A 19,231-nucleotide genomic window follows, 5' to 3' on the forward strand; every position below is an offset into this window, starting at 1 on the left:
GCAGAGTTGGCCTCCAGGTCAAAAGGTGTGGCCCCTTATCAGCCCAAAGATTCCTTCCTGCTTTTCCTTCTCTGCCCAGGGACCCCTGGTGCTTACATGACGTATGTTTTCCAGCATTTGGCTTGTGCCCCTTTCTGCCCAGTTCCTGCCATTTGGTGTGTGTCCCCCTTTGTGCATATCTAGCCCTCTGCCTGCTCTAACGCTCAGAGTCTCCTGACTATTTGAGACTGTGGTGAAAACAATGGCGCCTCTTCCCAAAAACAGGTACATGAGTATCTACACAAAAAAGGTGCGTACAGTTTCAAGGGCTTCACGGATTCCCTGAAGCTCTTCTGCAAACCCAGATTAAGACCCCCTGCACTGGAGAATATAAAGACCCCAAAATGTCTTAAGGGAAGAGGAAGTGGATCAAGGAAGGAAGCCCGTTACACAAACTCAAAAAGATTCTGGAACCAGGAAGGTTTTGGTCCAAAGCCTGGTTTGGACACTTACCAGCTGTGTGATATCTGTCAAGTTCATCTCACTAGGACTCAGTTTCTTCATCTGTCAAGTGAGACTAATAATATCACTTAACAAGATTGTAAATAATTTTAATGAGATACTATATCTGAATCACTTAGCGTAATATCTGGTACATAGTCAATGATTAAAGAGTGACATCTAATTTATCTGTGGGTCAATAGGTCAGTAAATGATCTGGGTCTCTCCTGGGGCATAAAGACAAGAAAACAAAGCACCTAGAAGTTCGCAGCAGGAGTCCATTCATGGAGATATGATAGCTGTGAGGGCACTTCTGCAAATCGCAACTGTCCTGTCCACCCATTGCGCTGGCAACGTTTTCATTGGAGACGGTCTTTCCTCAAAAATCAGTGACCAAATGTGACGAGCACAGAGGAAACAAAGACTGTGGATAAGAAAACGTGATAACAGCACAGAACCAGGGAATACAGAACAAACACAGGAAAGAGTCTAAGTCTTCAGAACTTAAGAGCCTAAAGGGGAATTCAGGGATCAGCAGACAAGCCTATAATTAACAAAACCTTCTGATCGGCCTTTTATCCTGCGTCTCTACATTTCGCCAGAGCCAATGTTCACTTTGATGTGGTTGTAAAGCCTTAGTTTGCTTTTTGTGTTTTCTCTCTCCCTAACTGAATGTTAGGCCATCCTTTCCTATCGGCAAATTGGTCTGACAAAAAGAGCATTATAAATTATGAAAATATAAACAAATTCTCCCAGCTCTAAAGTTTTCTTTCAACTCAAATGGTTGACACAAATAATTTAGGGGTGATGGAGTTCCTCAAAGCGAATAGAGTCCACTGGCAGAAAGAACTGTCTCCCTGCACAGTCGGGGAGACGGGTCACGCTCTCTCTCGGGAGGGCCAGGCACTCATCAGTCCCTCCTCCCAGACAGCTTGGCACTGGAGCTGCAAGTGGACTCCTCTTTCCTGAAAGTCTTGCGGGGGGAGGGTGGGTGGTGCTTCCAGGTGTCTGGCTTCTGGTGTAACCTGAGAACTTTGAACCTCTGGCACCTAAATTCCAGGCTTTGGAGGGTACTGGTCCAAGGTAATGGGGCTCATTGAAGCACCAGCACCCAAGTGGGACACTCTGTAACAGTGTGGATGTCTGAGCGCTTGTGTTCCTGATGGCACCGCCTGGCATGCCTTGCAGGTGTTACCCCATAACTGGGTTTGCCTCTTGGTGGGTGTCAAACTGAGACAGGAGGGAAGGGGGCAGGGCAGAGCCATTCGAGGAATGACGCAGTGATTAACACCCAAATGGTGGAAGATTCAACTCCCAGTTGGCCTTGAGGATCAAGACTCGCAGGAGGTTTGACTTCTAGTAGAACTTGAGCTTCATTATATGCTCATTGTAACATATTAGCATGATAAATAACATGCCCACAGGCGCCATGACAGTCCCAAGGCTGACCACAAAAGTCAAAGAGTGGGTGGTGGCCCAACTCCTGGGCATCCCAGCCCCCTCCCCAGGGTAGTTGGAATAGTCCTCCCGCTTGTAGGCGTGGGAAGCTACCGAGCCCATAAAAACTGGCAACACCATGCCTCATGGCCTCCTCTCTCACTCCCTCCTCTTCGGAGATGGCCCGCACTCTGTCTGTGGAGTGTGTACCTGCTTTTACTTTAACCTGAGCACCCATCCCCCACACCTCGTGGCCTTTCTCCTGCCTTCTGAAACAGCCTGCACTCTACGGAATATGTATCTCTCCAAAGAAACCTACCTTTACTCAACTGCGGCTAGCTCCTGAATTCTCTCCTGTGCAAAGCCAAGGACCTACACTTGGTGGAGCGCATCCCAGAGGCTCAACCAAGACCCGGGACACGGTCCTCATCACACCCCACATCCGTTTTTCCTGCATCGAAACCAAAAGATACAGCCAAACCAAAGATGGAGAGAAGGGAGGACTTGTTACCTGCAGCAAGTAAGGAGAACACAGGGGACCTTTCCCAAAGCAGTATCTCCCTGAAAAGCAGAACTGGGGGAGTTTTAAGCTAATCGTACAGCATATTCATGAAGGGGATTGACCAGGAGAATTCAACATAGAATTGGGGCAGAAGTTTACAAGTGTTACAAGTTTCCAAGCTTTAGTTGATTGAAGTCACGAGGGTCAGAAAAGGTCTTAGGTTCCAGCTGATCTGGTGGTTGAGCACTTGAGGGGGGTTTAAATTCTGCAAAACAGCCCAAGAGCGTGCTTCCGGCTGACCTTGCCCACTGGACCAGAGCTGGGAGTCTTCACAGCTGATTCACTGTCTTTCATGTTGTTGCTCCTCTTGCCTGATAACAGGCGTTTTTCCTTCCGTTTCCTTAAGGTTATTGTTGCTGAGACCTGTTCAAGAGCGAGCACTGCGACCGGGCTCAGATCCCCAGGTGGCTTAGGCCTGAAATGGCTTCTCTTGTGGCAAGAAAGCCGTGTCTTTCTTTCTCCTGGGAGCCTGATACCCTATGTGCTTACACAGGGACCCTTCCCTACACTTCCCTGCCAACAGGCACTGTCCGGGGCGTGGACCAGGAGAGCTGGGGCCACCTTCCCAGGGCTTCCTTAGGACTCGCCCCTGTTCCATTCTTATCTGTCTAGACAAGGAATAAAAACTGCAAGGAGGCTAGCTTTTGAAGCCAGGTTGTTTCGGGACCATGATCCTTATCACGAAGGCTCATTAATCTCCACCCTCTACAAAAACACATGACCGACATCGGCTTGCTTCCAAGTAGGTCGCCCGTGGGTGGCAGATGCTCTAAGTTTCAGGGCTTTTTGGTGAGCTTCTGAGAAAGGTTCCTGGTGTCAGTATTGTTCTCTCAGGAAGTGAAATCAGTCAGATGTGCATCATGCTGCAGACTTCTGGACCCAAGGAGTCATTTATTAACGTATTTAAAGCATAACTGAGCTCCTAGTCTATGCCAGGTGCTGGGTTAGATGCTGGGGAGGCCAAAATGTAAGATACGGCTCCTACTCACATCTTGGGAAGACAGAAATATAAGCGCTTTTACTCCAGGACAATGAAATAAGGGTTGCAACTTGTGTTAACTTAGTTTCAACTCTTGGGCAAAAAAAGAACTTGGAAGTTCTATTTTAGAATCGAGGAAGGATCTAAAATCAAAACATGACCCGGGCAGAGAGGTCTCAGGAACAGCTGCAAACTGGGATCTGAACATTGTCAGATCCGCCTCCCTCTCTCCTCTCAGCTTCTGCTTGCACACCCGGCTCATTCTCTCAATAGAGACCAGTCCCGCCCACAGGTAACGAAGTCGCGTTTTCCATTAATCCCTGAGCTTGGTGTTTTCCAAACTCTGACACCTGAGAGCACTTAATTCTTTCTTACTTCCTGTTTGAAGACTCCTGGGGACGCCCCTTGGTCCATTTTGTGTCAGATACCTATGCTTAGGCCAACCATCCGGTAAATGATATGCCCTCTGCTAAAGAAGCGATTTACACCCAGGGTGAGGGGCAGCAGAAAAGGGCAAAAGTGAGTGAGTGCCTCTAGATCAGCCCCCAAGGATGAGACGTCATTTTCTTCCCGGGGTAGACTTGCAAGACAGGGCGCCCCAATATTACATGGGGTATACTTAAACTAAAAAATTTGTCGTGCATGTTTGTCTGAAGTCAAACTTAACTGGGTGCCTGTATTTTCATTTACATACATATTTGTTTCAGATCTGATAATTCTATTCCAGGAGCACTCCAAGGAAAAGGGAAGCGGGTCTGCTTGCTGGATGGTTTAAGAGTTGCGCTGTTCGGGTGTGGGAGAATGGCTGAAGACTCCAGCTTCGGAGCTTTGGTTGTTACCCTGAGAAACTGGCGTGGGCTAACTTAAGCAACGACAGGGAATGTACTGGAAGGCTTCTGGGCAATGCCACCTCTTTGTACAACCCCAGAGATGGCGTGTGAATGGTACCTCCTGAAGTTATGTGGGCTGGTTGCTCTGATTACAGGGAAGCTCCCAGAAGGAGAGGGGGATTTGGGCAATGAAGCCTTGGGAAGGGCAGGACCCAGGACCCCGACCATCATGCAGCTTTCCTAGCTGTTAACCCTAGTGTGATTCTTCTCTCACCTCTTCAGTGTATACTGAGATGCAAGCAAGAGTGACTGCATTTAAGGATGACCTGGAATTTGATCTAATCAATTAGTTATGTAAACCCTGCTCAGTATCCAGGGCAGTGAGAATTCTCAAGTCGAGACAATTCAGTCTTAACTGTCATACATCTTGTTGCCTGGGACACAACATGGGGTTTCCCATGAGAGAGAGAGGGAGAGAGAGAGACACACACACACACACACACAGACACTCTAGTCAGGCCTGGGTCACATGCCTAAACTTCGAAGACAGCAGGAGCTGATCACAGGGAATAGGCTGTAGGCACCCCCTGAAGGGAAAGCAAGATGTGAGCAGAAAAAGGCAGGAGGAGTGCTCAGGAGGAGCAAAACCAGCAGATGTGGTTTTTTTTATGGCATCTGTATGTTCTGTCCACGCTGAAGAGCTGGCACCCCATCGTGCTTGCCCTGTGGTGCTGCAGACTGGGGAGGGGGGTGCTGGCCAGCTGCAGACGTGACCATTCACTGAAGCAGCCGCTCAGGCTGGGTGGTGGGTCCCCACAGTGGTGTCATGACAACCAGCCCCACCACAGTCTAGTGTGAGGGTGAAGAGAGATTTGTTACCAATAGTGCTCGAAACCCTTCTGGAGGAATACATCTTCTAAAAAATAAATTAGAACAAATTCAAGACTACATCCTCAGCAATGTCACTCTGGCTTCCCTGCACTGCAATAGCCACGCCTGAGTGGGAAGGAGGTGTGGGGTGGGGCCAGCCTCGCGTCCACTGCAAGCAACCGCAGCCATGAAGGAGTGACCACCGCTCCTGCTCCTGCTGAATGACTGTGATGCTTTGCTTCCCTGTAAAATCGGGGTGGGTGGGGTGATGTCTTAGTGTGAGTTGATTCATAGTTGTGGGTCCTTCATACGTGCGTCACCCATTGCCGGGTATACGGCAGAGACAATGAGGGTTGGGAGGCACGTGCACCAGCAACGTGACCTGGGTTGAGGACGGGATAGTGAGGCGGGGAGAGACATGCCTGGGGTGCTTAGAGTTAGGACAGCACGCTGCTCACCAACTCACTGGGCTTACGGGAGAGATCAAATTAAATGCTGCATGTAAAATACTCAGAGTGGTGATGGTCACATAGTAGGATCTTAGTAACTGCTGACTGTGTTATTTATAAAGGTAAGATACCAGTTCAGCGGCTGTAACAAAGGTCATGATCACAGTGGCTTCCCCAAGAGAGAGCCCTCCTATGAGGAGTCCAGGACTAAATTTGGCAGTTTCACAGTGCGGGAGACCCAGACTCATCCCATCTTGTCACTCTGCCATCCTCAACGTGTGGCTTCCATCTCAAGGTCTAAGATGACTGCTCCAGTGCCGGCCATCACATCCACATCGTAGTCAGAGAGAAGGGAGAAAGGGGAAGTGGAGTGCATGCCTTTCCCTTACTGTATGAGCCAGAAGGGGCACCATCCCTTCCACTCACATTCCGCTGGCTAAAACTTCATCCCAAAGCCAATGAATTTAGTGAACATCTATCATCTCACATGGCTACAAGACTAAAGAAGTAGAAAAAAATTTTTTCCTTGCAACGAGAACTCTTTAACACCTGTCACATGTAACATACAGCAGTGTCCGTCGTATCCGCCATGCTGTACACGACACCCCTAGCACGCACTTGCCTTGTAACTGGGAGTTTGCACCTTTCGGCTGCCTTCGTCCAGTTCCCTTCCCCTTGACCCTCCGCCTCTGATAACCACAAATCTGATCTCTTTTTCTGAGTTTGTTTGTTTTTGAAGTATGATTTACCTGCAACACTGTGTTAGTTGCAGGCGCACAGCTTACAGATTCCAGATTTCTATACATTTCAGAACAATCCCTGCGATAAGTCTCCTTCTTTCTATTCCCACCCTATGTGTCCCCTTCCAGGTCGTAGCCCCGCCCCTCCAGACTGCTGGAGAATCCAGGAATCCAGAATGGCAGTCCATAAATAAACCTAATTACCCCCCAAAACAAAAAACAAACAAACAAAAACCCCACAAAATGGCAGTCCAGGTGTTCCTAAGGTAATGTCACAGCTGCCCCAGGAGGCGGTCCCTGCCCTCCTCCTCACAGCTTCACACTCTTCCACCCTCTTTCCAGGGAAGCAGGAAAGACAAGACGGAAAGAAGGAGCATTGGGCTTGGCCCCAGCATCTTTCAAGAGACAACTGGCCTGACATAGAACGAGTCACTGCCCCTTGGCCTTCCAGCCTGGCCTGGCCCAACCCGGACAGCAGTCATGTCACCGCACACATTTCCCTTCTACAGCCCACCCCCCTCCAATACCTCAGCACCCCTAACGAAGTGCTCCCTGCCCCTGGCAGGCCTTCTCGCCTGCTGAAGCACGCCCCCCTTTCTGGCTGGGACCAGCCAGGGCCGGGCGACACCCCCTTCCCCAGCCGCGCCTTCTCAATAACCCTGTGAAAGAAGAAAGCGGCCTGGCAGCCCCTGTGCTGCTTTGATGAGCTGACCCCGCTTTTCCCAGTCACAAGGACAGGCCGAGGCCAGATTCTCCATCCAGGGGGAAAGGCGGGAGCAAGGGCAAGCTGGGGGGGAGCGGGGAGCGGGGCGGGGGTGGCCACATGGCTAGTCTGCCTCCCGCCTTCTTTGGTTTGAATTAGTGGATGCCTTAAGCAACACCAGATGCAGCCCAGTTCTGAGCACTGGGAGAAGGACAGAGAGGAAAACGCATTTCTATTTAATGGGACACAGATCTGGGGGGGAGGGATGAGAATTATAGAAGCATGAAGCCCCAGAAACCCCAGCAGAGCAGCTGGCAGCCTGCCCAGCAGGACCTCCCCGACAGCCTGCCCAACACCCCCCAGGTCCTCCCCCAGCAGGCTTGCTCCCCCACGTGCATGTCCCCTCACTGCCCGTCTTTCTGGCTGGTTCTCCCCAGGGCCCTGTGGGGCAGCCGTCGGGATCACCAGCCTGGCACGTCAAGGAAAACCCTAAGACTCCGAGAGGCTTTGTGGCTATTCCAGGCACTGGGGGCCTGAGATGTAACCGCAACGCCGGCCTTACCAGGTCCCCCAACCTGCAAAGGATTTGCATGTGTTTGCTGCAGTTATGCATCAGTACAAACTCTTTGCCTATGTTCAGATGTAATGAAATAACTTTATCCTTTTTAAAACTGAGATTGGGATCATGTTAAGGTAGCCAAAGGTTGACTATTCACGGATCACGCATGCAAAGCTGCATGGAGAATCACACAGTTACACAAACAATCCCACAACGGCAGGGGCTCCCAGAGAAAACGAGTTTTCCCTTTCCCACCGCTAGTGCAGAGGCCCCCCAGCCCCGCAATTCAGAAGGTGAGGAAACTGGCCCCTCTCCCCTCCCCCAGCAAAACCCCTACGTGTTGTATTTGCCAATAAGGGAAGCGCTGTCCCCAGCCTAGCGATCAAGGAAACCAAACAGGGGGAAACTGCAAATCAGGACTTCAGTCTGCAAGACACGTACCAGCTCCCCTTTTGCCCTTTCTGGTCCCTTTGTGCAGTGTCTGCATGTGGGGGTCTGCGGGTGCCAGGGCTACGAACTTAGTGAGACCTCGCTCTTGGCCACACGATTCCCAAGACAGATGCGGAAAGAGATCACAGTTTAAAACAGTATGTAAGAAGACAGAGTTACGTACGGGTGCTGTGGGGACATCGAGGGGAAGCACTTGGCTCAGGGTGTGGGCTGGGAGTTCACGGAAGTTTCCAGGAGGAAAAAAGCCCAAAAAACTGAGCAGAGCCTTAAAGGATGAGTAAGGACCAGGGGAGGGGGCTGCAGGAGGGGGTCTTCTGGCAGAGGGAACAGCCTGAGGATGGCATGGAGGCGTGGAATAACAAGGAGGGGGAGGGGCCTGGGGATCTGGGCAGGGACCAGGCTAAGGATGGCCTCACGTTCCTGCTGAGGCGGTGGCGGGGGTGAAGAGTGGTGTGGTCACCTTGAACACAGGTACCTGTTCCTGGCTGCACTGTGGGGCTAGCAGGCTGGAGGGAGGGAGGCCAGTGAGGAGGTAGTGATCCAGGAAAAAACGGGGGAGGCGAGAGGATGGCTGTGCCCCAGGACCCGCCAAGTCAGGGTCCTTGGTTTCGTGCAGGAAAGAACGCAAGAGCGAGCCATAGTTGAGTAAAAGTAGATTTATTTAGAGAGCTGCGCACTCCACAGGCAGAGTGCAGGCCATCTCGGAGGGTGAGGGAGCAGGAGAGGCGGGGGTGGGGGGCAGTGGTTAAAGTCAAGGCAGATACACCCTCCACACAGTGTGGCGTCTGGAAGGCAAGAGAGAGAGAAAAACCTTGAGGTGTGGTGGTGGTAGCTTTTATATGCTAACGAGTGAGGGGGTTATTCCAGCTTCCTTAGGGAAAGGGTGGGGATTCCCAGGAACTGGGCCGCCGCCTTCTCTGTGACCTTTCTTGCTCAGCTTTGGGGCTGTCATGGTGCCTGCGGGTGTGTCCTTTACCGTGTTAGGACATTACAACGTGTGTGACAAAGGCCCACAGGAGGCCGAGTCTCCGGCCATCATGGGCCTCCAGGTCTACCGGGAGTTGACTTTTCTGCCGTCTTGGTGCTAACTGGTGTGTCATTCCTGTAACAGCTGTGCCCTGCCCACTTTCCCTCCTGTCTCAGTGGGGACAAACATCCAGAAAGATGGCATCTGAGCAAGGGCACTGTCTGCGGAGGTAAAGAGGAGACAGCAGGTCTGAGAAAGTTCTAGAAGTTTAATCAGTAGGACCTGGATATGGAGGGAAACTGTAAGGAGGAGGGAAACTGTAAGGAGGAGGGAAAGTGTTACCTGAAAACTGGGTTTGCCTCTGGTGGGTGTCAAGCCAAGAGACACAACCAAGTCAAAGAGCGAGAAAAGGGAGGCTCTATTACTTGCAGCAAGTGAAGAGAACCCCGGAGATCTTTCCCAGAGCAGTGTCTCCCCAACAGCAAAACTGGGGAAGTCTGAAGCTGAGGGCACCTGCATATTCATGAAGGGGCGTGGGCAGTGCGTGCAGGTGCGTGAAGGGGCTGGAGCAGAGGAGAATTCAGCCTAGATGCGGGGCAAGGGTTGACAGAGTCCAAGCTCTAGGTGACCGAAGTCGGAAAAGGTCAACGCCATCATTCCATCCTCCACCTGGGTGGGGGCCTTAGTCCCTGCAGAACAGCTCAAAGATCTGTGTCCAATGGACACGTGTGTCCCTGAGGAGGAGCCAGGACTCCGTTTCACCGCTGAAGTACTGTTTCTTGTCTGCTCTTCCTTTGTCCCTGCATTCCCTCCCTTCCCTCCAGATCATTCATGACTGAGGCCCGTTCAAGGCCAAGCATTGCAGCCAGCCTTAGCTCACCAGCCCCTCCCCCTGCAGGGACCCCCTATTCTGCTTATGAAAGGGGACAAGGAAGGGCCAAAGCACCCCTGAAGTTACTTTCAACAGCCATTCTCAGTTGGAGGGATCTGGAAGCAGAGAGGATAAGGTTTTCAGTGAGATGGAGACCAAAGAAGGGCAGAGTCTTTTTCTTTCTTCTCCTTCTTTTTCTTCTCCTTTTTTTAATGGCCAAATACAGTCGTTAGGTGGCCCCTCAGGCTGGGGAGCCTCCCCTGACTGGAGACTCTAACTCCAGCTCCTTTCAAGCTCAGACAGCACCCTGCAGCCTCTTGAAGATTTAATTCAATTGAACAAATGCTGATTGAACAGCTACTCCTCATGAGGGGACACGGAAGAGAGGAGCTCTAACAATTATTGAGTACTTAAATTGTGTTAGCAGAGTGTTAAGTGCATTTGCATGTAATCTCATCTCTTGCCCCAGTCCCCTCAGCCCGGAGAGTCTGGGACATTTACCTCCAGGGCCCCAAGGCTTCGAGTAATTTATCCAAGCGTCAGTGGTAAGTGACGGGTAGTGCCAGGATGGAAACCCGAAGTCCTGCTCTATCTCTAAGACCCAGTTCTCCTCTGTGCAACCGGGAGGTTGCAAGTGACTGATACACAAACTATTTTAAGCAAAAAGGGAATGCACTGGCTTATTTAACTGAAAAACATGTGAGTCAGCTGGCTCCAGGCACAGCTAGATCCAGGAGCTCAAAGGATGATGTCAGCTCTCCCTTGCACTTGCTCATAAATGAATAAATCCTTCTCTCTTCTATTTATGTGTATTTTGGCTCCTGTGCCACAGCATAGCGTCATAGTTTTGGGGTCTCACAGGCTGGTTTCAAATCCTGGCTCCACTGCCTAACTTGCTGGTGACTTAAAACAAGCTGCTTAACTTCTCAGCGCCCCTGTTTCCTCATCTGTAAAATGGATATGATAATAGTGTCTGCCTCATAGGTTCTCGTGAGGAGTAAATGAGATCATCCACACAGTGTGCCTGGAATAGCATCCCGTGCAACGCCAGCTCCAGACAGGCCAGCTGTCCTTGCCTCTGTCCCTGCTGCATTTGAGGTAGGTCTCACTCTCTCCTGCAGCGTCCTCCATGTGGCCCGGAGACATGGCCACGGAAAGTCCAATTTACATCGTCCCCACAGCTTCTGGTCTCAGAGGAAGAAGGACCCTCCTCGGTGTGTACATGTAGCAAACCTCAAGGCAGACTGGTTCTGCTTGGTTGTGTGCCACCTCTGAGGCTGGGAATGGAGTCTTTTCACTGGGCAGTCTGCATCTTCTGCCTGAGTCTGTGGGGCACCATAATTAACATCCCCACTTGGATCATACCGATACAGGAAAAATGCAGAATGTTGAGAGGATGGCCATGTCCCAGGTCTCAGTCAAGTCCCTGGGTCACTCCCCGCCAAGTGAGGGTCCTTGGCTTCATGCAGGAAAGAATTTGAGAGTGAGCCACAGTTGAGTGAAGGTAGATTTATTCAGAGAGATACATACTCCACAGAGAGAGTGCAGGCCATCTCAGAAGGCCAGAAAGGTCAGGAAGCATGGGGATGGGTGTTTAGTTTAAAGTAAAAGTAGATACACACATCATAGACAGAGTGTGGTCCATCTTGAAAGGCAACAGAGAGGCTGTGAAGTGTGGGGCTGTTCGTTTTTATGGGCTTTAACTTCATTTGCTAACAAGTGGGAGTATTATTCAGGCTACTTTGGGGAAGGGGGTGGGGATTCCCAGGAGCTGGGCCATCACCCACTTTGTGACTTGGCAAACTGTCATGGCACCCGTGGGAGTGCCATCATGCACGTTATTGTATTATAATGAGCATCTATTGAAGCTCAAGGTCTACTGGGAGTTGAATCTTCTGCCATCTTGGTGCTAATTGCTGTGTCATTCTTTTCATGGTTGTGCCCTCCCTCTTCCTTCCCATCTCAATATAGACATAGAAGGAAGATCTTTTAAAAGATGGGATGCTGTGAAGACAAAATAAAATGTGTCTACTCTTCTGTGCTACATGCTGTTATAAATGGTGCGACCAGAAGATGGGTGAGGCACAGCCTCATCTCCATGAGAACTTCAATCAAAGCGGCGAAGATGAGGCAAAGACACATATAAGAATACCGGATGGCAGACGTTACAGACTGAATGTTTGCGTCCCCCCCAGATTCATATGCTGAAATCCTAACCCCCAATATGATGGTGTTAGGAGGTGGGGTCTTGGGGAAGAGATTTGATCATAAGGGTGGGACCCTCATAAATGGGATCAGTGCCCCCATAAAACAGACCCAGGAACGCTCCCTTGCCTCCCTTCTGCCTCATGAGCTTCACAGTTAGGAAGCTCCATCTGTGAAGCAGGAAGCAGGCTCTCACCAGACACAAAGCCAGCCCAACACCATGATTTTAGACTTTCCAGCCTCCAAACCCATGAGAAATAAATTTTGTTGTTTGAGCTATTCACGCTAAGGAATGTTTGTTACAGCAACCTGAATGGACTAAGACAGCAGACTATGACAAATTCCATGTGAGAAAGACAACTGAGAGTCTTTGAAATTTTCAGGAGAGGGGAGATCATATCTGGTGGGTGAATCAGCACAAGTCCTGTGAAGAAGGCAGTGTCGAAGCTGGGCTGTGAAGTCTGGGTGGGACTTTGGTTCATGGGGATGGTGTCCATTCAACACAAACAATTGTGTTGAGGGGTCATGGCCACCTACTTTGACAGCATAAGGTGTAAAAAGTAATCTCAAGATGTAAGGCTGGTAAGTTGAGCTATTAACAGACAGCAAGAAGCGGGCCAAGGTCAAGAATCAGGGGGCTAGAAAGGAGACAATTATACACATACTGAATGACTGGGATTGAAAGCAGAGTGTACATGGTGTGGAAGAGAATGGTGAATTAGATGCTGAGGTCATTTGGAAAGTCCTGGAGTTATGAGCATGGGGATGGGATGGGGAGAAGCAGATGGCCAGATGGCAAGGATTTTTAAAGAATAGTCTTAATTCTTGATCCCAAATGCCCTCTGGAGACTTCTACATGACTCATCAGAATGGTAGTTCATCCAAGAAAGGTTGGCTTTCTAGAAGTAATTTTATTTTCAGGATCAACATGCAATCATTCATCCATTAAACTCATTTATTCCCTTGTGTGCTTACATTTGATGGGCACTGAGCTGGGCTCCAAGGCACAAATCAATGAGACTTGGTCCCTGACCTGAAGGAGCTCACTGCCACATCGTTCAGACCGGCTGCAAAGTGATCATCTGTTAAGTGGTTGGTTCCCCACTGGACTGGGCATTCCAGTTAATAAATGTTTTTGACTGATTGACTGTGTCTCTATCCTCAGCCTCCACTTGGATTGAGAGACTTTAATGAAATAATTTGATTTCCATTATGTATTGTTTTGTGCAGAGTCTGGAAGTCATGATAGGAAGCAAGGAGGAAGTGGAGCCCTCTTTGTGAGAGGAGCAGCGGCTAGCATTGGAAATGACTAGTACAGATCTGGTTCTGTCTGAAGAAAAGTTAAATCTCACTGGGAAGAGGCTGGGGAAGGATGACCCAAGATGAAGCTCACAGTCGAACAGGGTCCAAATGGCACTGAGAAAGGGACCAATAGAGAAGCTGGGGTGGAGGGGGCGGGGAAAGGCCAGTGGACCCTGGTGGGTCGTAAAGACTGCGCTGGGAGGAGGGCTCAGAGACAGACCAGAGGGAGGTGTCTGTGCTTAAGACAGGTGAGAGGAATGCAGGAGGCAGCAAGTTAGGAGCAGGTAATCAGGATGTGGGAAGGGGAAGGGCTGCGTGGGAGGATATCATTGTAGCACATGTGAGAGGGGAAGAGGACCAGGAGCTTTTTGACATTCCACCCATGAAGAAGTGGGATCTATTGCTACTCTGCTTGCATCCGGGCTGGCCTGTGACTGTGTTGCTAACAGAATGTGGCAGAAGTGATGCTATGCCCAGGCTTATTAAGGCCCAGGCTTTAAAGGGGCTGAGGTCTTCCTCCATGGTCCCCTGGAGCCCTGAGCAGGTCTGCCTTCAGCCCTGATCACTCACAGTCCTAACTAGCCCATCACAGTGGAGACCGCACTGTCTCTCAGTGCTGCACCCAGTAGCTTACCACACATCCCACCACTGGTGTGCTCCCCACCCCGCCCCCCGCCCCCAGTTTCTCAGCACTGCTGACCTTCTCTGCTAGGGTAGGTTTTACTTTCAAAACCCCTGATTTTCTTCCATCCCGATTGGGAATCCATCCAGTCCTGCACTTACCCATGGTTTTCCCATTGCGTTTTCTTAGTGTAGCATGAATCCACTTGATTTTCCCCCTTTATAAACTTAACTCCTTCTGGAACAGTTACCTCCAAGAGGACCATGGTAGGATCCCCTAGACCAGTCCTGGTGTCACATTTCAGGGGTGACTATGGGCTACAAGTCTGCCCTGGTTCTTCTGTGTTTCCGGGCTTGTTGCCATGAGTGAAGCCTTCCTTGAATTCCAGTTGTTGCCCCAATTACTACTGCGGGTCTTCCTTCAGCCATTCTCTTTTCTTCCTCTGTTGATTGATAGTCTAGATCTTCCCAAGGGAGCCCCTCCCTCTGGGGGACCCTGTGTCTTCAGTGATGAATCCTCTAGAAATGAGGAAAGCAAAACTGCATGAGGTGATGGGGGAGAGAAGAGGTGCTGAAGGGGACAGCTGTGTGCTGGCCCTTCCTTCTCCTCCAGTGGCTTTCTCACATGGGAAATGGACAGGTAACACTCACCATCCACACAGCTCTTCACGGTCCCCATTCCAGGTTGGGAGAAGGACACCGCTAACCTGCTGCCCCGCCCCTGCAACGTGTAGGGGAACCAAGGCTCAAGGAGAAATATGCCCTGTCCAAGGGCATAAAACTAGTTACATGGCCCTCAAGTCTCCTAACTCCCAACCCAGTTCACTCTTAACTCACTATTTTTCCATGCCTGACAATGTTATGCATCAGATCTAAGACAAATGGTTTACGAAGGGTCAGATGCTGAACTTGGATGAGATGATTGAGACACAGTTAATCTTGCTGTCAAGAAAGTAACATCCCGGGGGAAAGAAGATGTTAATTCAGTCTATATAAAAAAATGTTTTATTAGCACCAACTAGGCATACGATGTATATTAGGAACCGTTAAGAATATGAAAATGAGTAAAACATGATCTCTGACCTCAAGAGCTTATGATATGGCAGGAGAGACAAGGCATGTACAAGTGAAGATATAATTAGCAATTAAAAACCAGAACATATGATGAGTGGGGGTTACAGAGGGGACGTGCAAGGAGAGGCTGAGAAGACTGGGGATTTATCTATACACCCTACGGCCTAGCTACCCCATTCCCACTGTGGGAGAAACGCTCCCCCAGCTTGGTAAGTGGCTGGTGGGAGATGCTCCTTACAGCACTGCGGCTAGTGCCTGGGAGCTGGAAGCAACCTACAAGCGGGTAGAAAACATGGTACGTGCATAGGATGGAAGTCACGCTGTAAAAAGCACACAGGACGGCATGCATGGGTCTTACATAACTACGGCTGAGTGAACAAAGAAACAGTGAGATTTAAAGCATAAAAGCAATCGTGTAAATTAGGAACACACCACACACTGTATTCAATACCTTGTAATAGCCTATGATGAAAAAGAATATGAAAAGAAATATATATACGTACGTGTGTGTATAACTGAGTCATTATGCTGTACACCAGAAATTAGCACAACAGTGTAAACTGACTATATTTCACTAAAAAAAGAACACACGCAAATAAAATGATCTCCTATATCTTTTTTCAAGAGTACACATATATCACTATCAGCATATGAAAGGCAGGCTGGAAGGATATATATTTAATGCACTGAAGTGAGTGTCTATGGTGAAGGAGTTAACAGGTGTGAGGGTGGGAAATAATAAAACAGAAGAAAGCACAGGCCTCGCATAGATCAATGACAAGGAATGTGATTAACGCTGTGTTCCCAATGGGCAAAAATAAGATGATTTAAGAGAAGTAAGAAGTCATGTTTGAGGAAATTTTGGGCAGAGAGGTCCGTGAACAAGATGGACCCTGACGCGGTCAGTCACCGCCTCTTGTTTCCTTGCCAAGTCCTGCATTTCCAGTATCTGCCAGCTTCTGATTCTGGTGACTCAGCCAGGCTCCTTCCCTGCCGGAGGGGTACCCGGGACCAGTCACTGGGAGCCGCCTCTCCTCTTCTGCTTCAGCAGACCTACGCGCTGTCCTGTCACAGTGGCTCCTGTGTGTCTCCCCTCTTTTCACTTCACAGCTCCAGAGTTCCTCATCCTGGCCCTTCAACAAGGAGAAAAAGAGGCCGTACCACAAGGCGACTGTGAGTACTTACTTTGAGGCGAGACAAACCTGAATTCAAATTCAGACTCCAGCAACTTACTGTGTGACCTTGGGCAAATTACTTAACCTCTCTGAGCTTCATTTCCCCATCAGTAAAATAAATACAACTATACTTGACCTCCAGTGGGGTGGTGAGGATTAAATTAGATAATGTGTAAAATACAAAACAATGGTGGTTCATCTGTTTGTAGGTGAAATTCATGGCTCTGGAAGGGACACACAGCAGCGGGGGCCTGGGGCCTCATTCCAGCTTAGACGCTGATCTATGGTGGGACATTTGGCCCCTCACGCTTTCTTTCCTTTTCCCCAGACCCTGCTCCAGTCTCTTCTGTTTTCACCCAGCTTTGGCCTCTGCCTGAGCAGGATCTGTGTGTGTCACTAGACACCCCATCTTTCTAACCTTGGCGGGACTGTAGACTGACTGCCGGGAGAGCTGCTTGTCCTCAGGTTACAGTGTCCCCCTCTCCTTGAGCACTTGCCACCCTCGTGTGCTATAGAAGAAAGCCTAACGCTGCGACGCTGGCCCCTTTTCTCCTTAAAATGCTGGAGAGAGATGAATGCAGTGGGGCCCCGTGTCTAAATACGACTTCTCCCTTCTGCTGCACTATTTGTGATGGGAACTCCGAAGCAATTTATCACAGTAATGATTGCTGATTCAGAGCATCAGGGTGACTGATGGCCGTGCCACCTCGAGCTTGTCTTTCAGGCTTTCTCTTTCTCTGGAGTGCAATTGTACAGAGTGGTGGCAAGTGAGGGTGGCTAAGTGCTCTAGAGTGGCTAGATAGTCACAGCTCGGCTTGTCACCAACCCTGAGGCGGGAGGGACAGAGGGAAGGATGCAAAAATAATAGTCAGCTGAGATGGCTCCAAGAGAAAATTCAGAATCTGTGCATTTAGGTGGGTTGTTTCATCTGAATGCCTCTGATGCATCCTCTCCAGGCAAAAACAAGCCCCACCAAGAAGCAGGGAAAGATGATGATAAATGTTACTTGAGCATTAGCAGAGCGGTAGACCAAGAAGAGGTTGCTGTATGCCAACCTCAAGGAGAGACCAGGAGGAAATATGGTTGAGCTGCTGCACGATGGATTAAGGAAGGCTTGAGAAAGGTACCAGGCCAGCTAAGAAGAAGAGTTCAGGGTATAGTTTTACTTTCCGAGGAAACACTCTGGACATTTGCCTTTCTTTCGGATGAAGGAGGAACATTTCTGCCCAAGACAAGGATGGGGTTCAATACCTTTCGCTTTGCAACTTTCTGAGACGCGCAGGATAACAAGGAGGTGGGGAAGGAGGGTCTCAGCTTCAGGTTCCAGTATCCTCCGACCACCTTGACCTTGTGACAGCCCAACAAGCAGGGTGGTGGACAAACGCGGGGGGGGTCTTCTCAACTCCTCCCAAGCGCTGGTGTAAGGCTGGTGTTGGGGGACGTGATGGGCTGAAGAGTGTCTCTCCAATATTCATGACCACTCGGAAACCTCAGACTGTGACTTTACTTGGGAATAAGGTCTTGGCAGGTGTAAGTAGGTAAGGACCTCAAGATGAAGTCATCCAGGATGCAGGGCGGGCCCTACATCCCAAAGACAGGCACCCCTGTAAGATGAGGAGAAGACATACAAAGAACAGCATGTGAGGACGGAGGCAGAGACCGGAGTGATGGATCGACAAGCCAAGGAGTGTGAGAGAATGCCTGCCCCACCAGACACTGGGAAAGAGACATGGGACAGATGTTCCCCCAGAGCCTCCGGAAGCAACCGACTTTGTTGACACCTTGATTTCTGGTCTTTGTCCTCCAGAGCTGTGACAGAATAAATTTCTGTTGTTTTAAATTCCATGTGGGAAAAAACTGTTTTATCAGCCCCAGAAGACGAATACAAGGGCAGGTTCCAGAGGCCCCCAGGTGCCCCGAAGTGCCCTGGAGCAGCACCGGGTTGAATGGCCCCAACGTCAGTGTCTGCAGCATCTCTTAGTAGAGAGTCTTCAGAAGTTAGAGATTCTATGACATAGGCCACCCCGTTCCTGCGCCCTCATCCCCACCCCCGGAGCTTCCAAACCCCGCCCTGAACCGCTCCCTGCACCACTCACTGCGGGCTTCAGGCCAAGCCCAAGCATTGCCCGCCTCCTCTCCGACCCCCACATCTGCTCACAGCTTTCGGCCTCCCCCACACAGATTCCTCAGAGACTCAGGATCAGAGATGAGGCCAGGCGGTGACCAGCCACCAAGGTCCCTTCACCTGCCGGACCTCCAGCAGCCGCTCTCACGCTCAGCGACGGCCGCCAGTCACGGCGGACTCTCTGGCCTGGAGGAAGCAGGGAACCCAGAGGCGCAGGGTTACGGGAGGTCAACACCAAGATGCCAACGCTCAAAATAGGGGCCTCAGAGAACCCTCAAAAGAAGGCACTCTTTTATCTGTTGTCCCAGTTCCTCTGATAAAGATACCTGGAAAGTTTCTTGCCTTTAAATGGGGCGTATGTGCAAATGTGATGTTCGGGAGGAATATTCCAGAGTAGATGAAGGGCCCAACGCGGAGGCCTCTCTAATGGCAGCCCACACGATTACACATTCCACAGGGACAGGCCTGTCGCCTGAGCCATTCCCCTTCCTCCCGACAACGCACGCCTTCCCGTTGGACGCTGCCCTCCTCATAAGCGGCTCTTAGCCGCCTACTGAAGTCTCAAAATGATCACAGTCTCAAAGCTGCCATGCCCTGCTCAGAGCGGTGGGGGGCTGGCAAGTCTCCAGAGGGCCTCCTGGGTGGGTTTCCAGCTCTGCGGCCCGCCTGGGAGCCAGAAGGAGGGAGCGGCCACTCTCTTCCCTTCTCCCGGGCCGCGCTGCGGTGGGGAGATGGGGGCCTGGGCGGTGAGGCCTTGCTGCGGGGGAGGCAGCTGAGGGTAAAGGGGCCGCAGATGAGGATGAGGCAGAGGGGACATGCCCCGGAAACTTTG

General features: G+C 50.4%; 1 long non-coding RNA gene across 1 annotated transcript; it reads left to right on the forward strand.

Moving 5' to 3' along the window:
• Positions 1–1,876: 1,876 nt before the first annotated feature.
• On the forward strand, positions 1,877–12,348 carry LOC116278333 (uncharacterized). Its single transcript, XR_012063300.1, has 3 exons — positions 1,877–2,437; positions 10,882–10,995; positions 11,869–12,348. It is a non-coding gene; the product is annotated as an uncharacterized lncRNA (long non-coding RNA).
• The last annotated feature ends 6,883 nt before the right edge of the window (positions 12,349–19,231 follow it).

The sequence above is a fragment of the Vicugna pacos genome, chromosome 23 (assembly GCF_048564905.1).
Source record: "Vicugna pacos chromosome 23, VicPac4, whole genome shotgun sequence".
NCBI classification, from domain to species: Eukaryota; Metazoa; Chordata; class Mammalia; order Artiodactyla; family Camelidae; genus Vicugna; species Vicugna pacos.